Genomic DNA, 13,143 nt, shown 5'->3' on the forward strand with positions numbered 1-13,143 from the left:
CCCTTATCCAGTTTTCCTAATTATTTGCAGCTATCACGGTCTCTAACTCTCTATGCTTGATAATTTATGCTGAAGACAGAGGTGTGTGGTTTCAAAGTCAAAAACCTTCATGATTAGATGCAACCCTTTTTTTCCACACTGAACGGACAACATTGTTGTCTATGTTATTTCTACAGTTTTTCTTAATATTCTATTAAGCTTTATTTAGTTTATGAAAGAAAGAGAGAAGAGGAAAATAAAGAGAGAAGATTAATAGAATGAAAAATGTGAAAAAATAGTAAATTTTATAGGTTGTTTGGTATAATAAAAAGAAAAGAGAAAAGAGATAAAGTTACTTTTTGTATTTACAAATAATTTTAAATGAAATATAAGTTTTTCGGTTAAAGTGGCGTTTCTGGCAAATCAAACTGCCAGTTAAATGCGTGAAACAAAGAAGAATTAAAAAAGAGTAATATTAAACCCCTTTTTCTCCAATTTTGAAAAACTATAAGAAGTGGTGGGTCTTACCCGCATTTTCTCTGTCCTCATCTCTAAGTCATTCCAAACAAGGTTGGTTGTTCTCTTTCTGTAATGTCTCTCTTGTAACTCCCTCATAAAAAATTATCTTATTTAGTTCTTGTTGATATTGGAATTTTGACTTAAGGGTGGCCCTATGACATAAGGCTAAAACAGGAAGGTCAAGCGTCAATAAAGGCTTCAAAGATAGAAAGCTTGAGGAGAGATTGAGAAAGGAACCAAAGAGAAGATCAAGCGCCAAGGATCTCGGAGGACGCCAGTTGAAACAACGAGAATGTCTCAAGGAGATCACAACACTTAGGCAAATTCCCTATCATAGCCTAAGAGACTAACAATCTTCGAGAAAGGTTCAACACTTAACAATTTTTGCATCAAGCGATGACAGGTGGAGGCTCTCAAGACCCATTTAAGCACGTGCTGTAATTTAGGGCTTGAACCCACGTCTGAAGGTTGAAGGATCTGGAACCCACGTTTAGAAGTAGAAGGGTCAACAACTAGTAGATCTTGATGCTTCACATCATGCTTCTCTTCACTTCTGTGAAATAAGAGCATGACCATGTCGTAGGTTCGTTGACACCAAGTACAGACTTTGAAGACAAGAGCTTCAAGGCATGCAATGGAACGACTTAGATTTATGCAAATATTTCCCATGTAATCTAGTATGTAGGATTAGGTAATTATTTTAGAATTCCATTACTATAAATAGACCAATGTAACTCTTGAATTAGGGTTGGAAACTGAAATACTAACACTCTAAATGCCCCCACGTCGGGCACACAGACAAGAGACAAGAGGCAGCGCGAGTTCATTTATATTAGTTCCTTCCCCATTTTCATTTTCCTTTGGCAATTTAATTCAATTTACTTCTCTTTAATAGCTTTACTAGTTATCTTTTCATTTTTATTTACGCTTTCTTCATAGCTTTCTTTTAGGTTTCTACATCTTTTGCTTACTTTTTCTTTATTTTCTTGTTTGTTAACCTATTCATCATAGCACTTTTTGTTGGATCCAGGTGGACCAGCATCCTGCCTACTGTGTGATCAGTGTTCGAAATGGGGCGCTGACTGTTACGCTATAAGGAAATAACGTTGCGCCCTCACTAACACCAATTAGTTTTGGCGTAGTGGTAAGCGTTTTATCCAACACCTTTTCGAACTAAAGTTTTGGTTCGCCGGAAACTCGACCACTCAAGTTATCACAGGATAAATCGTACGCATATTCCCACTTTTCGAAACAATAGTCTGAGTTCATTAGAACTTCGACTCATTAAGTTACCATCCAATAATTTGGCCATTTTTAATCCTTGTGAGTCAGAAACCTTTGTACAAATCTAAGTCTTATGTTCACTGGAACCAAAACATCATGAGTTATTACCGGAAAGCTCTGTGGTTTTCTAAACTATTTTTGGAAAACAACACTACTTCGAACTGCATTTCGAACGCTAGCTGCATAGGAAAACTAATAAGCCACAAATAACAAGAGTCCACACCCTCAAGACCTGATCCATGTCCTAAGTTTCTCTTTGGATGCATTTGTTTGTGTAGGAAATACAATATTTATTTTTTATTCTTTTACATTTTCATGCAATTTATAATTGTTGGATGAATACAGTATCATAAATACTATAGCAATTTCGCACCAAAAAAATACTATAGCAATTTCTATGATACCTTTTTAAAATTGGGGTTTTAGTATTAGATTGAACAACTTTCGAGCATTTTCTCATTCACGTCTTCTAGGGTTCAACCACCATACACTTCTACTCGGCGAGGACCTTAGTCCCCGACAGTTTTGCTTTACCCCTTATGCCACTCCTGCTTCTTGTGGTCGATTCAGCCGTCATTCGCTCTGTATGTGCTCACTCCTAATTGATATCTTCCGCAGTCGAACCAATGGATACTCCGAGGAACCTCATTGGATCATTTTTGTGCTTTGGCAACCTAGATCCTCTTCTTCTTCGTCTCTCGTTTCTGTCGCTCCTTTACGCAATTGAATATCAATGAGATCTACTAGGTTTCAAGTCTCACTAGCAGCTTCAAGGTGGCAGCTGGTTCTGGGGAAACTCCAGCATGTCCCGGTCGCGGCTCTTCGATGGGAGGGGTGAAGCTTAAAGTTGGTAATCATGCGGAGGAGGAGGATGGAACGTGGTGGGGGGTGCAGTTCCAGATCGGTCTTCCACCACTCTTTTCGCTGATGTCATTTCTGAGTCGGTGATATATCCCCATATTCAAGACCTCTTCACTCATATTGGCCAAGTGGTAAGCATTTTTTTTTCATCAGTAAAGGAAGGTACGCGGAAGTGGCTCTTTAGTTTTGTTAGGTTTACATTGAGAGATAAAGCTTCTCTTACGGTTGATCGCATAGACGTGGTGAAGATTGGCGGAAACTCCTTGTTTGTTGTGGTGGCCAAATTCCATTTCTGGGGTGTTACGGGCTAGGGAAGCATAGGTGTTTCCTTTCTTCCTCTCTCTTCTTAGCTGGAAATAAAGACGAAATCGACTAGATTCACCTCTCCGACTCTCATTTTCTCCTCTCCCTTTCTGCCATGGTGAGATTTTGTGTTGGGTAAAACGTTTTCGTCGTGAGGGGTAATCAATGCAGCTTTTTTACACTCTCATTGTCCTGCATCTTTGAGAAATAAAAACAAATACTTTGACATGAAGAGGTACTGTAAGTATCATAAAATCCTCGAGCATAACACAAATTACTGTTCAGTTGAGAGACATAAATGAACAGATCATCTGAGAGGGAAAGTTGAAGAAGTATGTCAAAAAGGACGAGGATATGAAAGAAAGTGAGGACCAAATGGAAAATAAGACAAGGTCCCAAAACCGGAAGCCAAGATAATTTTAAAGTGGAGAGAAATTACTCTCCTAAAAAAGAAGAGAATGGAGGATCTTCTCAACAAGGAAGGAGAGAATCTTCCAATAAGAAGCCTAAGCAAAAATAGTACTTTGTCCTTTGAAAGTGAGGAACATGGTGCAACAAGGGAGGCGCCAAGAGCTTTGATCCATTCGATAACCAGGGCTTTGTTGCTGGAGGGGCCTTCCTCAAACGTGAGGAAGAAACACCTCAAGTCATTGATGAAGATAGCTAGGTAGCCACTCAGATAGGAAAGACAAAGTCAACAGAATCCAAAGCAAGACATCATCTGCGGAGATCAAGATCTTGAGGAGATACTTGGAGAACATGATGATCCTTTAGTCATCTCGGCAATATTTGCAGACGTTGAAGTTCATAAGTTCCTTTAGTCATCTCGGCTATCCTTAAGTATTTCAAAGATTTAGAGTTCACCAAAGAGGATATGATTGACTTCAAAATTGAATTTGTGCGGTTCACGGGAGATCAAGTTTCTCCCAAAGGAAATATTGAGGCAAGGATGTTATTGAGAAAATAAAGAGCTTGCAAGATGATAAAAGTACGATTTCTAGTTGTGGATTGTCCCTCCGCTTACAATATCCTCCTAGGCCAACCATCTTTAAACGATCTCGAGGTGATAATATCTACAAAGCACTTAGCATCGAAATTTGGAAAAAAATTTGAGAGGTCGTGACAATACGAGAAACTCAATAAGGAACTTGCAGAGTAAGTGGAACTGAAGTCTCAGTTAGCATATCTTTCGTCTAAGGGACTCATCTGACCAAGCGTTTCACATTGGGGAGCGCCAGTAATGTTAGTGAAGAAGAAGGATGGACGATCTAGACTTAGTGTGGATTATCGGCAACCCAATAAGGCGATTGTCAAGAACCATTACCCGTTGCCCAGGATCGATGATTTGATGGATCAGCTCAGAGGAGCTGCGGTGTTCTCAAAATTAAACTTGAAGTCAGGATACCATCAGATTAGATTAAAGACAGAGGACATACCGAAGATCGCTTTCAAAACCCGTTATGGACATTATGAGTACCTAGTGATGTCATTTGGGGTGACAAATACACCTGATGTCTTCATGGATTACATGAAGAGGACCTTTCATGCGTTCTTAGACCAGTTTGTGGTGGTGTTTATCGACGACATTCTGATTTACTCCAAGGATGCTACGGAACATGAGGAACATCTGCACCAAGTGTTACAAGTGTTGAGAGAGAAGGAGTTGTATGCAAACCCTTCTAAGTGTGAGTTTTGGCTCGAGGAAGTGAAATTCTTAGGCCATGTCATCTCTAGGGAGGGTATAACTGTGGATCCAGCGAACGTGGAGCCGTTTTAGCTTGGGAACAGCCGAAGACAGTGACCGAGATCAGGAGTTTTGTGGGTTTAGCTGGATATTATTGACGCTTCATCGAGGGTTTTTTCCAAAATTCTTGGACCTTTGACTCAACTTACGAGGAAGAATCAACCTTTTGCATGGACAGAGGCGTGTGAGACAATTTTTCAGACCATGAAGGAGCGTTTGACAACATCACCTGTGCTTATTATGGCCCAACCAGAGGAACCTTTTGAAGTCTATTGTGATGCTTCGTATCAGGGATTGAGATGTGTGCTGGTGCAACATCGGAAAGTGGTAGCTTATGCTTCTAGACAGTTGAAGACTCACGAGAGGAATTACCCGACTCATGACCTGAAGTTAGCTGCTATTGTGTGTTCAACAATTTTGGCAAAACCCTCGATGAAATACTTGTTTGATTAGAAGGAGTTGAACATGAGACAACGTCCATGGATGGAGTTCATCAAGGACTATGAGTTTAGGCTGCAATATCAACCTGGAAAGGCTAATGTAGTCGCTAATGCTTTGAGTAGGAAGATGCATATTTCATCAATGATGGTCAAGGATCTCGAGTTACTCAAACAGTTTCGGGATTTGAGTTTGGGTTTGTCAAGGTCTGTTGGAAAGTTCAAGTTCGGAATGATCAGAATTGCTAGTGGTCTATTGGAAAAGATTCGGGAGAAACAATTGTAGGATGAATTTCTGTTAGAAGGAGGAACTTGGTGGCTCAAGGCAAGGACCCAGAGTTCAATGTGGGAGGTGATACCTCCTGCAATGTAAAGAGAGGGTTTGTGTGCCTAACAACCCGGAGTTGAGAAGACTTATGATGGATGAATGCCACAAAAGCAAGCTGAGCATCTATCCGGGAATGACAAAGATGTATCAAGACTTGAAGCTGAATTTCTGTTGGCCGGGAATGAAGAAGCAAGTGGCTGAGTATGTGGTTGCGTGCTTGACATGTCAGAATGCCAAAGTGGAGCATCGAAAACCTGCTGGAATGATTCAGAGTTTAGACGTGCCAGAGTGGAAATGGGACAACATTCTATGGATTTCGTGATGGCATTACCAAGGACTGAGAAGAGGTATGATTCGATTTGGGTAATTGTAGACCGTTTGACCAAGTATGCACACTTTCTACCTGTGAGAATTACCTACAATGTGGAGAAGCTGGCTGAGATCTATGTAGCTAAGATTATACGACTGCACGGAGTACCAACTAGTATTATTTTGACAGAGACCCGAAGTTCATCTCACACTTTTGGGGAGCTCTGCATGAGGCTTAGGGAACGAAACTAAGATTGAGTTCAGCATATCACCCACAGACTGATGGACAAACGGAGAGAACTATTCAGTCTTTGGAAGACTTGTTGCAACCTTGTGTACTAGATAACAAGGGAAGTTGAGATGATCTCCTACCACTGGTTGAGTTCACCTACAACAACAATTTTAATGCAAGTATAGGAATGACACCTTATGAAGCTTTGTACGGAAGGAAGTGTAGAACGCCTTTGTGCTGGTAGGGAGAACTTGTTATTTGGGCTGGAACTACTGCAACAAACGATAGAGAAGGTCAAGCAGATCAGAGATAAGATGAAGACTTCTCAGAGTATACATAAGAGTTACGCCGATCAACGCCGCCGAACCCTGGAGTTTGAAGAGGGAGATCATGTGTTTCTGCGAGTTACACAAACTATAGGGGTTGGTCGAGCTATTAAGTCGAGGAAGCTTACACCGAAGTTCATCGGACCATATCAGATCATTCGACGAGTAGGACTAGTTGCTTATCAGATAGCCCTACCATTCCTCTCCCACATTCACGATGTGTTTCATGTTTCTCAACTGAGTAAGTATATTCCAGACCCAACATATGTGATTAAACCAGACAACATAGAGCAAAAGGATAACTTATCATTTGAGGGGTAAACAGATTGTGGTAGTGAAGGTCATCTGGAACAAGGACACAGGCGATGCTACGTGGGAACTGGAAGACAAGATCAAGGAACAGTATCCAGAACTTTTAACTGAACCTTAAGTTTCGAGGATAAAACTTTCTTTCTGGGGGGTAGTATTGTAAGACCCAAGTTTCAAACTGTAAGACCCAAGATTTTAAGCTTAGAATAAGTGGAAGAGATTTCCATTTACGATTAGGTTTGATGTATTGAGAAGGGAAACCTGAACTAGAGTTTACCAAATGAAATAAATTTATGAAGGAGGAAGTTCAGGAAAAGTCAAAGGATTGTATCGAAGTCGATTTAAGTTATAGCACGATCGTTATACGCTTAAACCTAGGTCAGAAACCCTAGTATACAGCTAGTTTTCACTTTTAGGCACGATGGAAGTTAATTCCAAAAATCTTCAGAGAAATGTTAGAACTTCTCTTTTTCCATATATCACAATCGTTTCGAGGCGAAACTCTAGAATCTACGAACGTCCGATTCCAATCATCGGAAGTTTGCCGAAACCGAAACCCTGGTATTTCAAAACCCTAGAATCACCCGACGATGAAGACTTTTTCTATTCGGAACATCAAATGAAGATTCCACACGCGTACACCCATTTCTCTTGATGATTTCAATCTTTCTTCAGAAGGAAGTTTTCTATTCCGACAATCGATGCAAAAAGCAACTTATCGGGTAAAATAGTTTTATACCGATTATGCATTAGTCGCCAAAAATACAAGGAGACCTCTTTATAGTTTTGGAATTCTTTTGCCAAAACATATCTATTAATTCACGGAGAATGACGCCGGAAAAATCAGATTCGCGAAACTTTCATTTTACCGCGTTTTGCCAACCTCTATATATAGCAAGAAAGGTGAGAAAAATTACAAAAACTCCTCCATTTCTCTCCCAAATCCGCGAGCTCCATTGAAGAGGAAGGAAGAAGAGCTTTTGTTCAATCCTTGCTTGATCGTCGATCAATCAGTTGCTGCTTCAAGGTTTCGAGGTATAGTCGCTAATCCTTACCTCTGATCGCTTTTTCCATAGCTTTTCTGTAGACTTTTCTGAGCTGATAGTTTTGAGGTTTTTGCAAAACTATCCCGAATATTTCATTTCTGATTCTAAACCTCTTCCTTATGTGCCCAAGATCACTTCTGCCGGATTAGATTTTCCGTTATGTCGCCGAAATTCCGCCGGAATCAATTTTAGCCTTAAATACCCATTTTTGGAGTAAAGCTTCAACCTTTGGGCTGAAAACTATCGCCTTAGCTTAGTGCTAGTAGGATTAGTTGTCATAAACGTCGTTGGTGACGTCCCTGTCAAATTTGCTTTTTGGGATTTCAGTTTTGAAATTCTAAGTTAAAATATTGACCAAAATACCCCTGCGACAGTTTTTGATCCGATAATTTTTCCGAGTTCAGAATACCCTTAGTTACGGCTAATGGTAGCATAGGAACCAATTTTGATCGAAGAAAAATCGAGTCCCACAATTGTGAAAAGTGGCCGAGCACTCTTAGGGGGAGGGAGGAAAATTCCTTTTTCGAAAACTTGTCCTTTCGCGCTAGATTATCGTACCTCGGAGTATGTACTACTTCGTGTAACCTTAGTGAGTATTGATAGCTTAGTTTCCGATAGATTTTGATGGAATTCTGTGGTTTACTCTAAAGGTTCTTTTGAAGAATTTCCTGAAGATCAAGGAGCTCATTGTGAAGGAACGTTTGAGGAGAACGCTGGAATAACTAAAGGTAAGGGCAACTTACCTTACTAGCTAATGCTTTAGGTGTCGACGCATTCGACTTGATTTATTGTTTATGCACTTGTTTGTGGTTGATTGGAAAAATGTTTTCTGAGGCTTCGGCTGACAATGTAGATGATGCATCTACTACTATGTTTTTGATGATTGACTTACATGCTATGTGCTATGTGGGTAATTTAGGATGTGTGGTGCATGCTTTATATGCTAAGTGCTATGTGGTTTATTCTGAGATGTATTGATATATGACATGTTGTTGACTGTGATGAGTTAATTATGCTTCTGCAATGAAATCTGAGATTCTGATTAGTGAGAATAGAGGGCAGGTCATGCCGATTTTATTTTGAGAGTTTTGAGAAAGTTTGATAGGACGAATGAGATTCGGACCTTGTTATGGTTTTTCATGGATCGAGACATTCTCTGGAGTCATTTGGGATTTGGAGATCCCGGGAACTTATAAGATTCGCGATAAGATTAAAAGGATATTATTTTGTAAATAAAACTCATAAGACATTAAACAACCTCTAAATCTTCAAATAACGATAATAAACTCGAAAGGAAGCTTAGGAGGAAGATCTTAGTTTTGGAAAACGAGAAGTGTCGTCGGATCCAAGTGTTGAGAAAGTTGAGAAGTTTTGAGTATGTTGATACTCTTGTGCTGTGGGAGCAGTTATGTCGTTGGGCTATCCGAGGGATAAGCCGGGAAATTGATAGTTTCCGAGTATGTCGATACTCTTCGCTCGCTGAGCAGTTTTTGACCTTCGGATGGAGATGAGTCGGATGATTCGAGAAATCATCATGAGTTCAGTTTATGCCTTCGGGTACAGTTTATGCCTTCGGGTACAGTTTATGCCTTCGGGTACAGTTTATGCCTTCGGGTACAGTTATGCCTTCGGGTACAGTTATGCCTTCGGGTACAGTTTATACCTTCGGGTAATTCGGACATCGACGGGGGATATGATCGACCGTGAGGTTAGGATCGACCTGTTGATTGTCGGGCATGGCGGAGGGAAAAGTCGACCCGCAGGGTTAGGACTGATCCGGCTATGTCAAGGTGGTAAGTGACAGTCGAGGGTTATGGTCGACACAATGCCAGTGTTAGGACCGACTCGATCGTGCCCAGCCTACTCTTTCTGGAACCGTCGAGAGTGACGTTGCATTGACATATCATGCACTCTAATTGTATTCGCTGAGATTTGGATGAGTTGATGTGGATGAACATCGTTATGCGTTTAGAGGAGTTGATGTTGATAAACATCGTTATGTGTTTTGATGAGTAGATGTTGATAAATATCGTATGTGCTTTGATGATTGAATTGTACTAGAGATTTGATAACATGCTATGTTTAAACCTTAGGGTAGACAATGCAGAACTTATATGTACATATACAACATATATATATATATATATATATACCCCTTATACTTTACCTGATGTCTTGTATTCTCCATACTGTATTCCGTAATTTGACCCTTGCACGTGCTACCTGTGTTTGGGGGGCTATGTATGCCCTTTTTGTCAGATGTCGTCGGTGGATTCTTTCGTGATTCTTCGTCGTTCGGGGAAGACCCGGAGCGAAATGACTACTACTGAGCCTTCGACGTGGACCCGGATTTCATGCATGACCAGATGAGAGTCGATGATGGAAGTATGGGGGATGGGTGTTTAGAGTCTACTAAGGTTGGGTGTTAGTGTCCTAGCTCTGACTTATTCTTATTTTTGAGGGCTTGTGTTGCTGACACTTTACCTATCATTTTGGAATTGTACATTTTGCCTACGGGCGTTGCACTTTTCTACTTTCCGTCACTGGAGGTTACTCGTGACGAGGTCGCTACTTACAGCGGGAAATGTTATCTATATTGTATACTAGTTCTGTTGCCTTTCGCTTTTGGGTTTTATTTATTTCAGTCTTGTTTATATTATCGACAAAAAAAAAATATTTACGTTTTTCCGCATTAAGTTTATTTTGGTTACTAAAGTGACGCCACCGAAATCGGGGTGTTACACAAACTTAGGGTAATTAGTTAAATTCCGACTCACGCCTAGGTTATTGTGTAAGCGTGAGAGGAACCTGGACAAGTGTTTGTCGTTTTGGCAAGTGCAATGAAAAAGAAAGTTCAGAATATGACTAAGGATGTTACTAGAGTCAGTTTGAGTTGTAGCACAAGTCATATTCACACCCGACTAAGGTCGAGAGTGTCAGAAGAAGGCTATTTCTACTACTAGAGCATTGTTTAAGCGAAGTTTAGATTCGACAGAAAAATAAGAACCTCAGGGTATTTTTCTGATGACCAGTATTCCGTTTCGAAACTATAGACTATACGCACGATAGATTCCGCTTTCCGGGAAGCCTGATAAAGCTAGACTTTATCTCCGCAAGGACTTAACTTAAAATAAGACCCTGAATAAAGATTTTTTCTATTAAGAGCTTCTAATGAAGTTTCCATCCGCGCATCCTCATTTCTCTCAATGATAGGGATCTTTTTCCAGAGAGAAGTTTCTTCATCCCACATCAATTGGAAAAAAGAGTTAAGCGGCATAATTTGAAGCAAACTGCGTTTAAAGCCTTTTCTTCAATTAAATGAGTCTCGATATAAGTTTTTGCAATCTGTCGTCAAATACTTACTCAAAATTAGCAGATGAAGGTACCAAAACAACCAGACCCGCGCAAAGGAGGAAAAAACCCAAAACTCCTGCCATTTCCTCTTGGAGCCACGAGCTTGGAGAGAAGAAGGGAGAGGGAGATTTTCTTCAATTCTCGCCTGATCAACGTGATTTCAATTGTTGTGGATTGATACCGAGGTAACCATCGCTATCCTTGCGACCTTTTCTTCTTTGTAATGTCTTTTTCCATGTCTTTCTGTGCTCAAAGTTTCGAGCTTTTTGTAAAAAAATCTTTTAATTTGATTTCTTCTTTCAAACATCTTCTATATCTTCTATACCCTTCATAATCACGGTCTATGCGCTAAGATCTTCGCCGTGGTGCCGTAGATCATAAATTTGGACTTAAAAACCCATTTCCCCTCAAGTTGACTTTTTGAATGAAAAAGTCTCAATCTAACTTAGCGCCCTTAGGATTAGTTGCTATAAAATTCCTTGTTTACAACTCTATCGGTTTACTTTTTGAAAATTTCAACTTTGACTTTTTGACCCTTAAAGTTGGACCAAATTACCCTTAATTGCATTTCAAGACCCGTAATTTTTTCGAGAGTTTGTTTACCCTAGAAATTACCTAAGAATGCCTAGGACTTAAATTAGATCGAGGAAACAATTCAGGAACCCTAATTTCTGGCTTGTGGCTGTGGGCTTGTTTTGGGTAGAGGAGAAAACATTTTTCGCGAAAATTACTCCATTCGTGCTTAGATGTCGTACTCTAAAGCTGGTAAAGCTTTCTCTGACGTTAGTTAAATTTTTTTTAGAACGTTTTGACTTATTGTGACTAAGTAGTATTGTTTTTGCTAAAGGTTTAGACTTTGGGAGCTTAGAAGTGACTGGGTTGGAACGAGAGCAAATTCCAAACTGTCAAACTGGATGATGTACAGGTGAGGGCAACTTACTTGCTAGATAATTCTTAGGTGTCGATAGTTTCGACTTGTATTGGTTTACTCTGATTTTTTTGAGGTTTATGCCAACTGTTTTCTAAGACTTAGACCATTGTTAAATCTTGGGTTTGGAGTACCCCTTGTACTCCCTATTTATATCACTTTGGCTTAACAAAAAAAATGAAGCTTACGCCATTGTTTTCTGGGGCTTATGCAATTGATATTTGCTGAGGCTTAGGCCGATTGTCGTGGCTTCTTTCAAACTGGATTGCATGTTATTGTTATGTCAAATTCTTGATATTTGTACATATGTTTGATGTTTCTGTTGGAATTTACTTATTAGAACTGGTGCATTCGTTATGCAATTTCGGAGTGTAGGTAACACTAGGTGATGTCATGTTAATGGCATAGTTTCTGAGAGAATTGTTGGACAGGCTCTGGCAAGAGGCCTGAGCCCATATCATGTGAGGATTGAGGCTTTTCTCGGGGATGTTACTTGGGGGTCATTTGGAACCGTTGAAATGATAGGTTTTCGAAATAAGAGAACTTGATTTTGTAAACTAATTACATAATGTACTAATTCATGATAGAACCTTTTTCTTAATAAGAGAAATATTTCAAAAGAAACTTAAGTTGTGGAAAAGAGTTTGAAAACGGGAATTGTGGATGATTCTGGATGGGTGGTTCAAGACAGTCCGCTACACGGGGCAGACTCGGTACGAGATGCTTGATAGGTTGGACCCCACAGCTTGGGTGGTTGACCCCGCCGACCACAGAGCTGACTACACGAAGAGAGTTGTAGAGGATAGGGAGGATGAGCATGGACAGCTGACTAGAGGAATTTTACGACGGGTGGCTTTGAGCTTCAACCTTCCGCTGTTGGTACATTGTGGACCAGGCATCGGGGTGCAACCTCCCACACCACCACCTTCTTCTCATGACGAGGAGGACCCTCAAGAGGACCTCTCTACCATTGGAGAACACCATGAGCGGACCCCTCAGGCTGTCGTTGACCCCACTAACATACCTTCCACCTCGAGGCTCGTAGAGCAGAAGAGGGAAGCGGTCGTCGCGTCTTCTTCTTGGGTCGGTGCATCTTCTTCCTCACGTGGCTACCGCGTGGAACCTTTGGTGCGCGTGGAGGAGAGGCTTGTACGATCAAAGGTGGTTGACTTGGAGACTGGCGT

This window comes from Lotus japonicus, chromosome 1, assembly GCF_012489685.1.
Source record: "Lotus japonicus ecotype B-129 chromosome 1, LjGifu_v1.2".
Classification (NCBI taxonomy): Eukaryota; Viridiplantae; Streptophyta; class Magnoliopsida; order Fabales; family Fabaceae; genus Lotus; species Lotus japonicus.